The 15,480-nt window shown below is 39.9% G+C and overlaps 1 protein-coding gene across 4 annotated transcripts in view; it reads right to left on the reverse strand.

Moving 5' to 3' along the window:
* Positions 1-7,889, reverse strand: part of AP1G1 (adaptor related protein complex 1 subunit gamma 1) — an 84,998-nt gene extending 77,109 nt beyond the window's left edge. Inside the window, exon 1 of one of the 4 annotated variants that reach the window (XM_027516077.1) lies at positions 7,564-7,888. The gene's annotated coding sequence lies outside the window, so the exon portion shown is untranslated. Of the gene's footprint in view, positions 1-7,448 lie in introns of all 4 variants that reach the window. The other 3 variants (XM_027516076.1, XM_027516074.1, XM_027516078.1) reach the window with 3 other exon arrangements.
* Between the last annotated feature and the right edge of the window lie 7,591 nt (positions 7,890-15,480).

The following is a 15,480-nucleotide window of genomic DNA, read 5'->3' on the forward strand; positions in this document are numbered from 1 at the left end:
GGAGAAGCACTGGTCTATAGGAAATGAAAGATTCATTTTTAACCTATGTTTGACATTAGTTAGAAATGGGGGGGGGGGGTTGAAGTTCCACTGATAACAGAGTCAAAAACTGTAAAATATCTAGGAATAAATTTAGCAAGAAAGGTACATGAACTAGATGAAGACAACTACTAAATCTACGAAATCTTTACTGAAGAAACTAAAATAAGACCTCAATAAATGGAAACATTATAATATGGAAAAGTTATCATTATTTAAAAATGTCAGGTCTTCCAAAATTAATACATGAATATAGTGCAATTCCAAACACTGACTTGGCTTTTTTGAAGCTTTCTGAACTCAACAGAATTATATTCAACCAATATAGATAAGAATAAATATTTAAGAATAGTCAAAAAAACTTAAAAGTACAGTGACAGGAGCTCTTAACAGAGCGTAACTTTCTATATAAAGCTGTAATATTCAAAACAGTAAAATAATGGTACAGGAAGAGTAAAACAGAACATCCAGAAATAGAGCAAACATATATGGGAACGTAACGTATGATAAGGCAGCATTCAATTCATTGAAGAAAGGATGGTTCATTTAGTCTGGACACAGCTGGCTCTCTACACAAAAGAAAATCATATAAGACCCCTTACTTATACCAGATAAAATTTAACTCTAGATTAATAAATTCATGTGTTATACACAAAGAATTAATATACCATGAGATGTTCCTGCAAGATACGAGAAAGAGAAAAATGAAGCAAGGGCATGAACAGGCAATTCACAGTAAAGGAAATCCAAAAGACCACAAAACATAGTAAAAGAGACTAGCTCCAGCAATAATCAAGGAAATTAAAATTAAGACAAAGCTGAGAAACCATTTAGCAACTAGCAGACCAGCAAAAATAAAATTAAGTAATGTCATCTAAAGATGTGACATTATGAACCCACTGCTAGTGGAAATGGAAATTATGACAACCTACTAAAAGAGTAATCCGGCAATGGTAACATTTAAAATATAATTCCTTTAACTCAGAAATCCCACCTAAGAGATTCCACTCTGTAGAAATAAGAGCATCAGCAAATAAAGGGACATGTAAAAGGACACCTAGTGCACTACTGTTTGTAGTGCAAAAATCTCGAAACAGCCCAAATGTATACAAGAAAATGACTGAATAAATTATGTAGAGTACATCCACACTGTGAGACATGCATGATAGGGTTTCCTTTTTTTAATTGGAAGATAATTACAATGCCATGTTGGTTTCTGCTGTACAACATAAATCAGCTGTAAGTATACATGTACCTCCTCCCTCTTGAGCCTCCCTTCCACCCTCCCATCCCACCCCTCTAAAACAAGGTAGCATTATATTTACTGACCATGATGTGTTAAGGAAAGTTTCAGTTACAGAGTAACATAAAAAGTATGATCTACCCTTTGTAAAAACAAAGCACGCCATGTATGTACATTAATGTTGTATGTACAGTACTTAACCAAGCGTGGAGAGATACTGAAGTATACTCAAAACCTGGTAAAATGGTTGGGGAGTAACAACAAAGCGGCTGGGGAAATGAACAGGTTTTTTTTTAGAAGTGTGTCTTTATTTTATTTATTTATTTTTTTTATTACAGTGGACATCTATTATTTTGTAAATAGATTAAGAACTTTTTAGAAACGCCTCAGCACTGTTAAAGTAGAGCCTTCAAAAACAGTGGGAAAGTCGATAACAAATCACTAAACTATCAACATATTCCCATTCTGAGGAAAAAGACTGAAGTTCTCAGCTTACTATTAGTTCCCTGAGCATAATGAATTACATAACAGGTATTCAAAAGAAAGAAAAAAGATGGCAGGCAGAGCAAATTTCTTTGCTATCACTTGAAACTTTGGCAAAACAAAGGGTCTGAGTAAATTACAAGTAGAAAAGGAAAATATCCATTTTGGAATTAAATATCTAAATATTTCAAAGACACACAGATAAGGTTTTGTATATGTTCTAAATCTGAAAATAAATTTCAATAACATCAACTCTATCAGTCGCAAGTAAATGACCTGCAGTCAACTCCTATGAGCTTCCCATGTGGCTCAGTGGATAAAGAATCTGCCTGCTGTATCGGAGACACAAGAGACTTGAGTGTGACCACTGGGTTAGGAAGATCCCCTGAAGGAGGGCATGGCAACCCACTCCAGTACTCTTGCCTGGAGAATCCCAAGGACAGAGGAGCCTGGCAGGCTACAGTCCATGGGGTCACACAGAGTTGGACATGGCTGAAGGGACTCTGCATGCACACATGTGCTATGTACTAGGGATGCCATAAATTAGATAGTTCTTGTCCTTTGAAGATCAGGACTAGTAAACAATTCCACAAACATTAAAAAAAAATACTACAATCCTTTGCCTGGGGTAGAGAGGAAGAAAGAATAGATTCATTAGTTGGAAGGGAGAAAGAAAAGCATTCCAGGTATAAGCAGAACAGGTACAATGAATCAAAGAACACTTAAGTGCTCAAGGAACAACAAAAGTTCAGTGTGCATAAATAAAATAACACACCCAAATGACAGCAGAGTCAAATTATAAGCAACTTCCTCATTCTACTTTTTTTTTTTAATTTTATTTTATTTTTAAACTTTACAATATTGTATTAGTTTTGCCAAATATCGAAATGAATCCGCCACAGGTATACCTGTGTTCCCCATCCTGAACCCTCCTCCCTCCTCCCTCCCCATACCCTCCCTCTGGGTCGTCTACTTTCTTAAATAATGAACACCATTTATTAAACGTTCACCATGTAAAGCTTCTAAAGAAAATACAATGCCCATGCCTTCACTGACAGAAATACACATTTTCAAAAGTTACATACATTGATTGAGTACTAACAGAAAGGAGTCCCAGGTGGTTTACTGGTAAAGAACCCGCCTGCCAACAGAGAAGACAAAACAGACCCAAGTTCAATCCTTTGGTCAGGAAGATTCCCTGGAGTAGGAAATGGCAGCTCACTCCAGTATTTTTGCCTGGAAAATTTCATGGACAGAGGAGCCTGACAGCCTTCAGTCCATGGTATGGCAAAGAGTCAGATACAACTCAGCGACTATTAGAAAAAGAGGCTCTTCCTTCTTCTTCTATTTGTTTCTTGTTTATTTTTTGGCCACACCATGACGCATCTAGGATATTGGTTCCCCAACAAGGGATCGAACCCAAGCCTCCTGCAGTGCAATCAAGAGTCTTAACCACTGGTCCACTAGGGAAATCCAAGGCTCTTTCTTCTTACAACAGTCTTCCTTCAATACTCAGACCCCAAAACCCCTAACAATAACGCAAAGATTCAACTAACTCTACACAGTGTACCCATTTCTTCCTTAGTTTCCCCATCCATCTCAAACCAGTATTTTCACTATATTTTAAAACTATCATGTTTTCAAAAATTTCAAAAAGTGGGAAGGGAATCTCTTGTGCAGACTTTAGAAAGGAATTTTAAAAATTAACTTCCCTTCCTTCTCTTCAGCTTGAAACTGAACAATTTCCCAAGAGTAAGGTTTAGCAAGCAGAAACTAAACTGAGATGTAAAAACACTAGTGGAACTTCTTTTGAGTTGTACAACTGTGTGATCATTTACGAAAGTTAAATCTTATAATCAAACAGTGTACACCATCTATGCTATGATAGCCTTAATTTTAACCCAAACGCTGACAAGGAGGAGACTACAAATGTATTACATCTCCAAAGATTAATAAGCACATGTCTTTCTCATATTTGCTCTTTCCAAGAATCTATAACATTAATCTCAAAGCCAGACAAGCTGCACAGCCTAGGATGCTCAGCCCAACACAATCAGCTACACAGGCAAAGTGGAGTGAGCAAAGCAACGGATTATCAGGTTACACTGTGCCTGCTGCACTGTAACAACAAAGAAAGGGGGGTGAACACTACTTGCCTTTAAGATGTCTTTAATTATTAATAAAGCACAAAGGTCACATATGTTTTCTTCATCTTTTAAAAAAAATCTTCTTTCTAAGCCTGTTTTTCACTGGCAACATTTATAACTCATTAATTTTCTTCTCCAACAGTTAGAGTAGTTCAAAACAAAACCCCACCAAAAAAGGCTAAACTTCAAAGTACCTAGTAAAAAAAGCATTTCTCATTTTAATCATATTATCCTAACCCTTGCCCTTTTTGTACAAAAGTGTTAGTTAATACTGACTCAACAAGTTTGGCAAGTGTGGGTTTGTTTTTTTTTTTTTTCTTCCACTTTTGGACCCTTCAAATTCTGACAGGAGATTGTTCTAGTGACCAGAATTCATAGCAAATTAAGTATTTTCAATGACTCCTTCAGTGAAGAAAAACCTTATATGTATTTTAAATGTAGAAATGAAACAAAATTTTCTATACAAAAAGGCAAATGAAAGAATCCAAAAGAATCCAAACTATCACTTTTTGCCAAAAATGATTTTCAAAACCTGTAAGCCAACAAATATAAGCGCTTACATAAATCTGTATGTTCTCTTAATTTTAAAACTGCTTACTACTTTAATGGGCTTCCCTGGTGGCTCAAGCGGTTCACCTGCAATGCAGGAGACTTGGGTTTGGTCCCTGGGTCGGGAAGATCCCCTGGAGAAGGGAATGACTACCCACTCCTGTATTCTTGCCTGGATTATTCCACGGACAGAGGAGCCTGGCGGGCTCGTCGATGGGGTCGCAAAGAGTCGGACACTACTGAGCAACAAACACACAGCTACTGTAACATCATCCTGCATGAAAGAAACTGAACAAGTAACAAAAGGATGAAAATCAAAATCAAGAACTGAAAACAATTCATAAAGGAAGATCGAAAGACAAGCCCCTAAAACAGATAGAACAAGTTGCTGCAGGTTGAAGAAAGGTAATAGTTTTAGATTTTCTGAAGCTAAATCCACATTAGTTTTAAAGTCTTGATATCAATTACATCCTGCTGTATATACAAAATTTTTAAATCCTCATCAAATGCAAATAAGGAGATTAAGCATTTTGATAATCTGTTTTGGTATGTGTTTTCCCAATTCCATTTTTTTAATTAAAAATAATCTTTTGGAAAATATTCGTTCAACTTTTTCAATTTGCTTAGAATTATTACAAATCACAAAAACATAAGTTTTTGTTTTTGCACACGACTAATCTCAAGACTCAAGACTACTTTTAAAAATAAATAGTATGATGAAATATCACCAAAGCATTGCTGACAATTTTTGTACTTTATATTTTCACTCTAAAATTCATCTTCAAATCTAGAACTGCTGTCAGTGAAACAGATCAAAGAACAAGCAACTGCTACAAAAGAAATTAATGTTTCCTAAACAATGTTTATTTCAAGTATGGAACCCCAACAATCCCTTACACCAAGTAGACATTCAAGTATGATCAATCAAAGGTGCACTGAACTAAACAACACTTATCATTTGCAAGGCAAAAGGATGCTTTCTCCAACTGAATGCAAACTACCCAAGAATGAATGACATTTAAATACCAGTACTTAATGCCATGAAATGAACTAACACCCATCTGATAGCTCTCCTAATATTTAATATTGGGAGTATTTGATAGTGTAACTCAGAAATGAACATTTCAGTAGCAACTACAAGGCGATACTCAGTAGATGAGTGCTGCTGTGCTTAGTCGCTCAGTCCTGTCCGACTCTTGGCAACACACCAGGCTCCTCTGCCCATGGGGATTCTCCAAGGCAAGAATACTGGAGTGGGTGGCCATTTCCTCCTGCAGGGAATCTTCCCAACCCAGGGATCGAACCCAGGTCTCCAGCATCACGGGCAGATTCTTGACCATCTGAGCACCAGGGAAGCCCAAGTATACGAGTGAGGATTCCATTTATCTTGTTAGACAGCCCTTTAAACCAAAAAGAGACTCCATGGCTTTAAAGTAGATATACAAACAGGAAATAAAACATTTTTGAAAAGTCTCCTGAAAACAAATACCAAGAACACTGACTATTTACAATGAAACATTCACTCTTCTACTGAGACATCATATGACTAGTACAGGAATTAATCTACCTGATAATAACCTGATAAGAATAATGCACTTATACAGGGATTAGGATTTCAAGTATTGAAAGATTTGGTCAAGTTATAAATTTAAGTTTCAGCAGTCACTAGGGTACCATCTCAAATAATTTACATCTCTCTTTTGCAGATGTGAAAACCCAGGCTGAGATGCAACAGAGGTGACTCAGTCACACTCATTTAATTTGAATTATAGGAAATAATCAGTGAATTATAGTGAAATGCTTTTTATTCAAGTATGCTATACTGCAAACATACCTCAACAATAGAATGAAAGTGGTGAAACTATGGGTGCCTGGAGAGTCTATATTTTTAAAGCAAAGGTTAAAGCGTATACAGTATGATAAACATTATGGGGAACAGTAAAAGTGAATATTTAAAATCCAGCTATCCCCAGAAAAATACCATACACTTAGTCAATCCAAGTATTTTTTCGGAGTTATTCAACGAAGAACACTACTGTACCAACCACTTGAAAGTTAAAATCACTAAGAAATCTTCACTCCTCTCTTCTGTTAACTAATCCCTACAGTATCTAAAAAAAGATTACTTTCCCTTCTACCAATGTCAGACTAAGATTCTTTTTCACAGGCAGATTGCCCTGGGCAGGGATACACAGCATCAACAAAAATATGTTAAGTGTCCAAAAGTACCCAGAAGCTACGTGTTCAGCCCAGGAAGGGATGAGAAAATACAAATGAGAAAACATTTGACAGCCTCTCCCTACCACCTTCCCCCAAAAAACCCTTTACTCAGCTTTATAAACATGTACTGTCGAAGCACACTCTTGAGCGAGTGGTTCGACGAATCTCCTACACCAAACCCTAACTGAGAAACACAACCAACCGTCCCGACTCTGTCAAGCCGCCAAGAAAATCGGGAGAATTATTAATAACTGATGCCTGCAGGATCAGGACTTTCAGAGAAGGGTAACCAATGTATTCGCAGGTGAGTTTAAGAAAAAAGATGGGGGGAACCCCAGAAAATTGGGAAAGAAGTTGGTCGGAAGGTTAGACAGAGGCGAGGCCGACGTCCAGTTCAAAGAGAACGGCAATGCGGATGCAGACAACGATTAACTAACTGAGCATTTGGAAATACATAAGAGAGTTTCACGAAAGACTTGACTAGGATGCAAGATACAAGAACACTGATACGTGGCACACAGAAGACACGCGGAGGAGGGACCCGCCCCGCTAACCCCAGGCTCTCTCAATGAGTCCTCAAAGGAGGAGTGCAGCCTGAGAAAGTCAATGGGTCCAAGGAGGCCCGTACCGGCCGGGCAACGCCATAACACAGACGCAGCCGCGTGCGGAGCCTCCGGGTCTGAGGCCTCGGGGTTGGCCCTCAAGAAGTCGGAACAACCCCTGTGCTCCCGGCCCCTCCTGGCCCAGTCTCTGTCCTCTCTTCTCACCCTCCACGATCTGGGACCGGACCCCTGGGATAGACAGGAAACTTCCGGCCGAGCGCTCCTGGCAGGCGCAGAGTAAAACAAGAAGTATTCTCTTAGCGCCGCGACTGACACTCACCGGCCCGAAACCTCGAATGAAACCAGCAGCTCCGGGGGCGGTGGCAGCAGTGGCAGCAGGAACCGAACATCCAAAATGGCGGCTCCCTCGGCCTCACCACCGCTACTGCAGGCGGAGGGATCTTAGGTGGGAAGGAGTTTTTAACTAACTTTGCACACTATCACAGAAACTTAGGTCCCTATCTCTCTCTGCTTGTCGGTCCCGCGTCCCCAGACTGCAACTTCTCGTGCTTCCCTTCTCCTATTATCCAAGAACTCGGACCCCACCGAGGACTATTTGCCAAGGAGGAGGTGACTGCTCCTGGAAGAGCGACGCAAAGCGTAGCAAGGTTCGGGGCTGTCACTGATGACGCGAGACGCCGCTGCCGAGTCACCGCTGCGAAGAGTCTGAGCGAGAAAGATCCGATGGACCCCAGAGCCCACTAACATTGGTTCCGCCTGCGGTGGGGTGGGAGCTGGGCTACCAGGAAGTGGCGGGGCCACCTGAAAAGGGTGGGGCTAGCAAGGTAGCGGAGGACCTGGGAGGCGAGGCAGGTAGAGGTGGAGAATACTGAGCCTGGCTGAGCTGGTCCTAATCCACCGGAACCCCAAATTCTTACCTATCACTTTTGAGACCTTAGCTTTCTCTGTAGGTTAACTTTAGGATCATGCTCCAAGTAGTCTTGGATTCTGAAGTTTTATGTCATTTTTGCAACGCATTTTATAAAAATAAGAGAGGATGTCACAGAAGAATAGATTTCAAGCACACCATCACCTGTCAACCTTTGACATTGAACAAGACATTTAGATTCTCTGGGTCTCAGTTTCCTCATTGTAAAAAGAGATTTGTACTAGTGGTAGCTAAAACCGTTCCAGAATGGACTTTCCAACTGTAACTCCATGTACCAATGACCTGAGCTGAAGACAGCCCAACCGTACAGGTCTTGGCTTGATAAATAATTACTAACACCTGACACGAATATTTTCCATGTGAACATAAAAAAAGCCAAGATATCATTGCCCTTTCAAAGAAAAGGTGGCCTACTATTCCTTCAGATGAAATGGCAATAAGTATTCCCAAAAGTGAATAAAGCAGAGCACCTAGCTAGATGTCAAAGAGAACAGAACTAACCACAAATCTTGAGTTTAGGACCTGTCACAGGCAGGAGGTCGTACATTTTGTCCTTAGTCATTTTCATGCAGGGAATTTCAAAACAGTTAACAAAAATTGAATTGGGTAGCCTCGCCTGTGCAATTTCGTTCTTGAGCCAAGTAGCTGTAAAGAAAGGAGGCCAAGGGCCTAATACTAGTAATTATCACTTTTTATTATTAAATATTGATATCCCATCTTTATATGTAATCTAATTTGACCCTTGAGACAACCTCCTGAGTCAGACTAGACAAGCGTAAGGAATTTAGTTTTACAAACAAGGAGACTGAGGCTCAGAGAAGCTGAAACTTGCTAAACGACCCTCCCTCTCCCCTCCCCCACTGGGGTTCCTCTCTTTGGTACACACCCACTCACCCTCCCCAACTCTCAGAGTGCTGTAAACCCAGAGCAAATGATTTGGGGAGCAGAATGCTTATGGAATTCAGTTGCCTCATATCCCCTTCATGCACAGTGCAGCTCTTGATCACGGGGGAGGTAAAGTGTAAAACTCAGCAGCTCAGTCCTGTCCAACTCTTTGGGACCCCATGGACTGTAGTCCACCAGGCTCCTCTGTTCATGGAATTTTCCAGGCAAGAATACTGGAGTGGGTAGCCATTTCCTACTCTAGGGGATCTTCTCCACCCAGGGATTAAACTGGAGTCTCCTACGTTGCACGCAGATTCTTTTACCACTGGGCCGCAGGGGTGGAAGCAAAGTGTAAAACTAGAACACCATAATCATGCCATAACGTAGATTTCACTGTTTCACTGCATGAACACATGCTAAAGTACAACATGGAGTGCCCATGAAAGTAAGGAGTTTGCAGGTTGCAAAACAGTTACCTAAAACATTCTGTTTGCAAGTCACAAAAATTTGCTTAGAAATTGAATTTAAGTGTTTCCCATTGTAAACCACAAAAGGAAAGTTAAACTAGCTTCTTAAGAAACAGGAAGGAGCTTCTATTCTACCATGCCAAGTGGTATAACAAAGAGAAAATGACAGACATTATAAAATGTAAACCCCCTTCATGTACATTTTTTTTACTTATATTGATCTTTATAATTACCAAACTCCTCCCCTAATGCAACTGAAAATTTAAAGCAATTGACCTAACATAAAGCACGATTATTTTCCTGAGATCTTTGATCTCTGCGGCTAGCTATTAAAGATTGGGAAGACTTATTCCCCACCTATTCAAACATAATCTCAAATTTCAGATAAATAAATTACAGCAAATCAATAAAGTGGAATATCATGCCACTGACAAAACTGGAGCTCCAACTATCTTTATGAGCATGGTATGGCAGGTTTTCAAAAACATTGCAAAATGGTATTATAAAATGAGCTTGTAAAAAGTATGAAGTGAAAAAAGTGAAAATGTTAGTCACTTAGTCCTGTCCAACTCTTTTCAACTCCATAGATTGTAGCCCACCAGGCTCCTCTGTCCAGACAAGACTACTGGAGTGAGTTGCCATTTCCTTCTTGGGGGGATCTTTGTGACCCAGGGGTTGGACCCAGGGCTCCCACGTTGCAGACAGATTCTTTACCGGCTGAGTCACCAGGGAAGCCAAAAAGTGTGTATATGCAGAGAAGTTGAAGAATAAAACTAAAATGTAAAAATGATTATCTTGGATGGTGGGATTATAGAGGACTTTTCTTATCTTTATTATATTTTTTTTCAAAAGCATATTGTGTTTTTAGTTGGGAAAAAAGACTTTCACATTTTGAGGGGAAAAAGTCTTATAAGATAATGCAGTTTTATGGAGCCAAATACTAAAGGAGATTTTTGTTTTTAAAACAGCCATAGCCGGAAAAGATTCAATAAACTTCTAGGAATAGATAACAGTTGGATGGGAGATCTTTTTTTTTTTTTTAACAATTTTTAAAATTTTAATTAATTAATTTATTTTTGGCTGCACTAGGTCTTCATTGCTGCACTCAGGTTTTTTCTGGTTGTAGCTGGTAGGGGCTATACTGTAGTTGCAGTGTGCGGGCTTCTCATTGCACTGGCTTCTCTTGTTGCTGAGCACGGACTCTTGGGCTCCACAGCATGTGGGATATTCCTGGATCAGGGATGGAACTCATGTACCCTGCATTGGCAGAAGGATTCTTTACCGCTAAGCCACCAGGGAAGCCCCTGTGTGTTGTCTTACAGTTTACAAAAATATTTTCATATATATGGATTCATTTGCTCCTCACCCACCATGAGCTGGTAAATTACGCAAACACAATAACATAGTAGTTAAAAGTGTTGTTTTCAGGCTTCTCTAGTGGCTCAGTAATAAAGAATCCGCCCACCAGTGCAGGAGATACGGATCTGATCCCTGAGCTGGGAAGATCCCACATGTTGTGGAGCAACAGAGCTCCTGTGCCACAACTGAGCTTTTGCTCTAGAGCCTGGAAGCTTCAGTTACTGAAGCCTGCACCCTGGGGCCTGTGCTTTACAACAAGAGGAGCTACCACAATGAGAAGCCGGAGCACGACATCCTGAAAGTAGCCCCCACATGCCGCAACTAGAGAAAAGCCTGCACAGCAATGAAGACTCAGCACACCCAATAAAAATAAATTTAAAATATTATTTTTAAAAGTGTTTAAAAAAAAAAAGGTTGTTTTCTGGTAATAGACTGCCTGGATTTAAATTTGCTCTTCCTCTCTTTATTGTGTGGCCTGCAACAAGTTACCTAACATCTCTGAGCATTTCTGAACCTCAGTGTATCCATCTGTAAAATGGAATTAATAGTAGCATCAACATCTTGGGACTTAACTGGCGGTCCAGTGGTTAAGACTTTACACTTCCACTGCAGGGCATGTGAGTTCCATCCCTGGTAGGGGAACTAAGATCCTGTGTGCCAAGGGGCTCCACACACACACACCCAAAAAAATAGCATCAGCATCTTAAGGCTGGTGTGATCATCAAATGAGCAGATACATTTAAAGTACTTAGAAACAGCAACTGGCACAAAGTGCCAGTAGATATAAGGGTGCAATAGGGGACTTCCCTGGTGGTCCAGTGGCTAAGACTCTGAGCTCCCAGTGCAGGGGGCCCAGGTTTGATCCCTGGTCAGGGAGCTAGATCCCACATGCTACAACTAAGACCCAGAGCAGCCAAATAAATAAATAAAATTAAAAAAAAAAAGGGCGCAATAGATATTAGCTGCCTTTAGGATAAATATGATCATCCCTATTTTAGATATAAGGAAACAGAAACTCATGAAAGTTAAATGATTTGTCACACCTTCATGCAGCAGAGATCTGATTCAAATCTAGATCTTCCAACCTTGGATATATCTTTCAGTCCATACAGTAACCATTCAATGAATGTACTTCCTGAGTCTTTCCACTACAACACACTGACCTGGGTGCATAGAATCTGTAATAGACATTGCAAAGAGACAGTCCCTACCCTGCAGATAATTACAATCTCATTGAGGGAAACAGGTTTTTTTTTTTTAATCTAGAAAAATATCAGTGATATTACTAATCAGCAGATAAGTCCTAGTTTTAAAAGAAGCAGAAATATGAGACGTCACTAGGAGATTGAGCAGTGAAAAGATAGCTTCTGGAAGACATGGCATGTCTGATAGAATCCATGGGACTAGAAGGGGACCCATTCTCTTGGGCTTAGATGCAGCAAGATTTTCAAGTATCAGCAGGATTTGATTCAGTATCAGCAGCTGAAACCACATGACCTTGCAGCGCATGGGGAAAGCCCTCTCTACAGAAACGTGGTCAGTCTTTCATAAGGAACTCTTTCTGCTCCTGCACTTGCCAGAGACCTCAGCCTAGAAAGGAGAGTGAAAGGGGAGGCAATCCCAGAGAAGATACACTGACATGAGTCAAAGAAGCAGCTCTACTGGTCTGTTTTGCTATCGTTTGAGTCACGGAATCTATAAATAAGCCTGAAAGTGGAGTAAAATTAGTCCCTCTGATGTTTATGTAATGTTTGCACAAAAAGTATTTCTTTACAATTCTTTTAAGCGTGGTCCCTAATCACAGTTTCTGCTATCCTGAGAAAAGGTTTTAGGAGTCAATCCTATAGTTATGATAGAAACCAGAAATGATGTAAAAATTAATATTCCAACAGCCAACTCTGACCTCCTAACATGATAATGAAAGTGGCTAAGACAATAAACCCTAAGAATTCCCATCACAAGAAAAACAATTTAATTTTATACCTATATGAGATGATCAATGTTCACTAAACTTATTAAGATAATCACTTCATAATGTATGTAAGTCAAATCATTATGCTATATGCCTTATTCTTATACAGTGCTGTGTAATTATATCTCAGTAAAACTGGAAGAAAAAAAAACTGAGACCACCAGAGAAGGACGTACCATCCAGAAATAGAGCAGGGCTTCTGACTCATTGTTTCCTGCTCCAGTAATTTTATTTCCTTAATATGGGCACCATCATTTGCCTGGAAGGATTCACAATAAAATAGTTTGGTTTTCCTTTAAGTGTATAGCACCATCCTTGTTCCTCTAAAATCAGTCAGTCCTACGAGATGCTTTAAAATTAGTTTGAGCAGTCCACGAAGTGTTGGGACATCTACAGTAACTGGGGCAGCCAGTTCCTGGTACCCAGTTCAGGAAACACCAAACTCCTCTGCTAAGCCACTCACACACACCAGAGGATGAACCAGGACTTGAAGAAGGGCTAGGATGAGGTGCCTTAGCCCAAGGAGAGGCGGAGAACCATAAAGTTCAAGAGATGGAAGGGATCATAAAGGAGAAAACTTCAGACCTACACACAGGTGGCCGTATTAAAATCTGTGCCCAGGAGCTCTGATTCCCAGTCAGTCAGTTCAGGACTAAGAAAGATTCTGACTTAGAAGAAGTTTGAGCATTAAGTCTGCACTTGTTCATTTCTAAAAGTAATTAAAAGTCACAACAATACAGCTCCCCAGAAAGAAACCCCAGCCTCAAAGACAGTAGGCTGTAATCACTTTTGAGAGTGCAGCATATAATATGGCTGGAAAACCGGACAATTCCCCCATCATGAGAATGGTAGTTGTGGTTACATTTGTTTGGCTATGTTCTTTAAGTTCTCTCTAAACAGGCACAATTTTTCAAAACATGTGCCAGAATAATCTAGTGTGGTAGTATTTTTCTTTTTGGTAGGAGTTTTAAAGCATTTTTTTTGTGTTAAATATTTCTTTGAGATTCACATCCACTTTAAAAGCTGTTAGCTTCTAGAAAGGAATGCACTGTACTTCTGGTAAACCACTAATAAACTTCTCTCACCAATGGAGGAAAAGTTTTATTTTGTTTTTAATTAATTTATTGTTTGGCTGTCCTGGGTGTTCATTGCTGCGAAGGATTTTCTCTAGTTGGGGGGCGAGTGGGAGCGACCCTCTAGATGTGGTGCTCAGGATTCTCACTGTGATGGCTTCTCTGGTGTGCAGGCTTCAGTAACTGTGACATGTGGGCTCAGCAGTTGAGGCTCCCAAGCTCTGGAGCACAGGCTCAACAGTTATGGCGCCCAAGCTTAGCTGTTCCATGGCATGTGGGATCTTCACAGATCATGGATTGAACCATGTCTCCTGCATTGGCAGGTGGATTATTTACCCCTGAGCCACCAAGGAAGCCCAGAATAGTCTTAATAATTGAAATATCTTCATGCATATTACGGAGAAGGCAATGGTGACCCACTCCAGTACTCTTGCCTGGAAAATCCCATGGACCGAGGAGCCTGGTAGGCTGCAGTCCATGGGGTCGCTAAGAGTCGGACATGACTGAGTGACTTCACTTTCACTCTTCACTTTCATGCATTGGAGAAGGAAATGGCAACCCACTCCAGTGTTCTTGCCTGGAGAATCCCAGGGACGGGGGAGCCTGGTGGGCTGCTGTCTATGGGGTTGCACAGAGTCGGACATGACTGAAGCGGCTTAGCAGTAGCAGCATGCATATTAAGCAATTTCAACTTCTACCAGCATTCCCTCTATTTCACAAGAACCAGTGAAGGAAGCAAATCATTTCTTCTTATAGGAGTCATTCTGCAAGAAAAAACATGACTAGGAAGCAATTAGTTTTGAGTTCCAAGTGCATATTTTGTTCATAGTAAGCCTCCAATAAATAGTTCCTAAAATTAACTTAAGTTACACCGTCAAGGTTCCTTCTTACTTGAGGTGAAGGGTGTATGTTTGTTTGTTTTGTTTTATGCCTTGGGGAAATTAGCCTTAGAAGCAATGATGGGTTTTACATCTTCTATCTCCTATGGCCTCATACAAGAATTGGAAAATCTGTTATCTTTGAGTCTGAAGATGCTACTTGTGAAAGATGATTCAGTTTAATAAAATTAGAGGTTTCATTCTCCAACAAATAAGTGGCAAGAAAAAAAAGGAAGACGTGAGGAGAAGAAAGTGTTAGAGATGAATAGAATTAAAAGACAAACCAAAACCAGGAATTGTCTGGTGATCCACTGGTTAGGGCTCCACGCTTCCCCTGCAAGGTACATGGGTTTGATCTCTGGTTGGGAAACTAAGATCCTGCATGCCTCCTGGTGTGGCAAAAAAAGAAAAAAAGAGAGAGACATATAAACCAAATACAATGTGTGGGTCTCTTGAGATCTTGATTTCAACAAAATAACTGTAAAAATGCATTTTTGAGATAGTGAGTATTATGATAATAAGGAATTATTTTTCATTATATTGGGCATCATAATAACATTGTTTCATATTATGAAAGTAAAAGGTATATGTTATAGATATAAACTGAAGTATTTACAGGTAAAATTACAAGTGTAGTGTTTGAGATTTAAATTAAATTCCTTTTGCCTCCAAAA

This window comes from Bos indicus x Bos taurus, chromosome 18, assembly GCF_003369695.1.
Source record: "Bos indicus x Bos taurus breed Angus x Brahman F1 hybrid chromosome 18, Bos_hybrid_MaternalHap_v2.0, whole genome shotgun sequence".
Lineage (NCBI taxonomy): Eukaryota > Metazoa > Chordata > Mammalia > Artiodactyla > Bovidae > Bos > Bos indicus x Bos taurus.